Here is a 3,919-nt window from a genome sequence, read left to right as displayed (position 1 = left end):
GTAAACCTGAAGTGAAGCATCGGAATCTAAAACTAGTGTCACAGGAGTGTTTCAAATCGTAGACAGTAGGAAGATTCAGTCTTCTTGTACTTAAGTCGGCATTGTGCCTCTTGTATTTAATTCCGATGCAATTTCTGTGTTTCATTGTCAATAAGTAGGCCCAAGGGATCCAGTAAACCTGAAGTGAAGCACCGGAATCTATAACTAGTGTCAAAGGAATGGTTCAAAGCGTAGTCAGTAAGAAGAGTCAGACTTCTTGTACTTAAGTCGCCATTGTGCCTTTTGTATTAAATTCCGATGCAATTTCTGTGTTTCATCGTCAATAAGAAGGTCCAAAGGATACAGTAAACCTGGAGTGAAGGTTCGGAATCTATTGCTAGTGTCACAGGAATGGTTCAAAACATAGACAGTAAGAGGAGTCAGTCTTCTTGTAATTAATTCGGCACTGTGCCTTTTGGATTTAATTCCGATGCAATAAACCTGAAGTGAATCATCGGAATCTATAACTAGTGTCACAGGAATGGTTCAAACCATAGTCAGTAAGAAGAGTCAGTCTTCCTGAACTTAAGTCGGCATTGTGCCGCTTGTATTTAATTCCGATGCAATTTCTGTGTTTCATCCTCAATAAGAAGGTCACAGGGATACAGTAAACCTCAGGTGAAGCATCGAAATCTATAACTAGTGTCACAGGAATGGTTCAAAACATAGACAGACGAGGAATCAGTCTTCTTGTACTTAAGTCGGCATTGTCCCTTTTGTATTTAATTCCGTTGCAATTTCTGTGTTTCATCGTGAATAAGAAGGGCAGAGGGGTGCAGTAAACCTGATTTGAAGCATCGGAATCTATAGCTAGTGTCACAGGAATGGTTCAAAACGTAGACAGTAGGAAGAGACAGTCTTCTTGTACTTAAGTCGGCATTGTGCATTTTCTATTTAATTCTGATGCAATTTCTGTGTTTCATCGTCAATAAGAAATTCCAAGGGATATAGTAAACCTCGTGTGAAGCATCGGAATCTATAAATAGTGTCACAGGAATGGTTCAAAACATAGACAGTAAGAAGGGTCAGTCTTCTTGTACCTAAGTCGGCTTTGTGCCTTTTGTATTTAATTCCGATGCAATTTCGGTGTTTCATCGTCAACAAGAAGCTCCAAGGGATACAGTAAACCTGAAGTGAAGCATCGGAATCTATAACTAGTGTCACAGGAATGGTTCAAAACATAGACAGTAGGAAGAGTCAGTCTTCTTGTACTTAAGTCGGCATTGTGCGTTATCTATTTAATTCCGATGCAATTTCTGTATTTCATCGTCAATAAGAAGGTCCGAGGGATACAGTAAACCTGGAGTGAAGCACCGGAATCTATAACTAGTGTCATTGGAATGGTCCAAAACATAGACAGTAGGAAGAGTCAGTCTTCTTGTACTTAAGTCGGCATTGTGCCTTTTCTATTTCATTCAGATGCAATTTCTGTATTTCATCGTCAATAACAAGGTCAGAGGGATACAGTGAACCTGAAGTGAAGCATCGGAAACTATAACTAGTGTCACAAGAATAGTTCAAAACATAGACAGTAGGAAGAGTCAGTCTTCTTGTACATAAGTCGGCTTTGTGCATTTTCTATTTAATTCCGATGCAATTTCTGTGTTTCATCGTCAATAAGAAGGTCAGAGGGATACAGTAAACCTGAAGTGAAGCATCGGAATCTAAAACTAGTGTCACAGGAATGTTTCAAATCGTAGACAGTAGGAAGAGTCAGTCTTCTTGTTCTTAAGTCGGCATTGTGCCTTTTGTATTTAATTCCGATGCAATTTCTGTGTTTCATTGTCAATAAGTAGGTCCAAGGGATCCAGTAAACCTGAAGTGAAGCACCGGAACCTATAACTAGTGTCACAGGAATGGTTCAAATCATACTCAGTAAGAAGAGTCAGCCTTTTTGTACTTAAGTCGGCATTGTGCCTTTTGTATTTAATTCCGTTGCAATATCTGTGTTTCATCGTCAATAATAAGGTCAGAGGGATACAGTAAACATGAAGTGAAGCATCGGAATCTAAAACTAGTGTCACAGGAATGGTTCAAATCGTAGACAGTAAGAAGAGTCAGTCTTCTTGTAGTTAAGTCGGCATTCTGCCTTTTGTAATTAATTTCGATGCAATTTCTATGTTTCATCGCCAATAAGTAGGTCCAAGGGATCCAGTAAACCTGAAGTGAAGCACCGGAATCTATAACTAGTGTCACAGGAATGGTTCAAAACATAGTCAGTAAGAAGAGTCCGTCCTCTTGTTTTTAAGTCGCCATTGTGCCTTTTGTATTAAATTCCGATGCAATTTCTGTGTTTCATCGTCAATAAGAAGGTACAAAGGATACAGTAGTCCGGGAGTGAATCATCGGAATCTATAACTAGTGTCACAGGAATGGTTCAAAGCATAGACAGTAAGAAGAGTTAGTCTTCTAGTACTTAATTCGGCACTGTGCCTTTTGGATTTAATTCCGATGCAATTTCTGTGTTTCATCGTCAATAAGAAGGTCAGAGGGATACAGTAAACCTGAAGTGAATCATCGGAATCTATAACTAATGTCACTGGAATGGTTCAAATCATAGTCAGTAAGAAGAGTCAGTCTTCTTGTACTTAAGTCGGCATTGCGCCTTTTGTATTTAATTCCGATACAACTTATGTGTTTCATCGTCAATAAGAAGGTCCAAGGGATACAGTAAACCTGAAGTGAAGCATCTAAATCTATAACTAGTATCACAGGAATGGTTCAAGTATAGACAGAAGAAGAATCAGTCTTCTTGTACTTAAGTCGGCATTGTGACTTTCGTATATAATTCCGATGCTATTTCTGTGTTTCATGGTTAATAAGAAGGTCCAAGGGATACAGTAAACCTAGAGTAAAACATCGGTATTTTTTACTAGTGCCACAGGAATGGTTCAAACATAGACAGTAAGAAGAGTCAGTCTTCTTGTACTTAATTAGGCATTGTGAATTTTGTATTTAATTCCGCTGCAATTTCTGAGTTTCATCGTCAATAAGAGCGTCAGAGTGATACAGTAAATCTGAAGTGAAGATTCGGAAACTATAACTAGTGTCACAGGAATGGTCAAAACATAGTCAGTAAGAAGAGTCAGTACTCTTGTACTTAAGTCGGCATTGTGCCTTTTGTATTTAATTCCGATGCAATTTCTGTGTTTCATCTTCAATAAGTAGGTCCCAGGGATACAGTAAACCTGAAGTGAAGCATCAAAGACTATAACTAGTGTCACAGGAATGGTTCAAAACATAGTCAGAGGGAAGAGTCTGTCTTCTTGTACTTAAGTCGGCATTGTGCCTTTTGTATTTAGTTCCGATGCAATTTCTGTGTTTCATCGTCAAAAAGAAGGTCAGAGGGAGACAGTAAACCTGAAGTGAGGCATCGGAATCTATAACTAGTGTCACAGGAATAGTTCAAAACATAGACAGTAGGAAGAGTCAGTCTTCTTGTACTTAAGTCGGCATTGTGCCTTTTGTATTTAATTCCGATGCAATTTCTGTGTTTCATCGTCAATAAGTAGGTCCAAGGGATCCAGTAAATCTGAAGTGAAACACCGGAATCTATAACTAGTGTCACAGGAATGGTTCAAAACATAGTCAGTGAGAAGAGTCAGTCTTCTTGTACTTAAGTCGCCATTGTGCCTTTTGTATTAAATTCCGGTGCAATTTATAGCGCCGCCCAGCGTGGGGCTCGAACCCACGACCCTCAGATTAAGAGTCTCATGCTCTACCGACTGAGCTAGCCGGGCTCCACACAACGCGTTACGAGCCATACAGTATTTATGCGACCTGCGACCATCTATGGAAGATCCTTTTGACTACAGCTTATTTCCTGCTGCCACAAATGAGCTACAATCCTATTCAATGGAAAATTGTCTCCGAAAGGCAT

At 39.4% G+C, this 3,919-nt stretch overlaps 1 non-coding gene across 1 annotated transcript; it reads right to left on the bottom strand.

The window, feature by feature from the left end:
* Positions 1–3,706: 3,706 nt before the first annotated feature.
* On the bottom strand, positions 3,707–3,779 carry Trnak-cuu. The gene has a single exon. It is a non-coding gene; the product is annotated as a tRNA-Lys (tRNA).
* Positions 3,780–3,919: the final 140 nt, after the last annotated feature.

Source organism: Schistocerca piceifrons, unplaced genomic scaffold (genome assembly GCF_021461385.2).
Source record: "Schistocerca piceifrons isolate TAMUIC-IGC-003096 unplaced genomic scaffold, iqSchPice1.1 HiC_scaffold_2312, whole genome shotgun sequence".
NCBI lineage: Eukaryota > Metazoa > Arthropoda > Insecta > Orthoptera > Acrididae > Schistocerca > Schistocerca piceifrons.
Note: the sequence above shows the minus strand (reverse complement) of the source record. Positions and strands in the feature narration are given on the sequence as shown.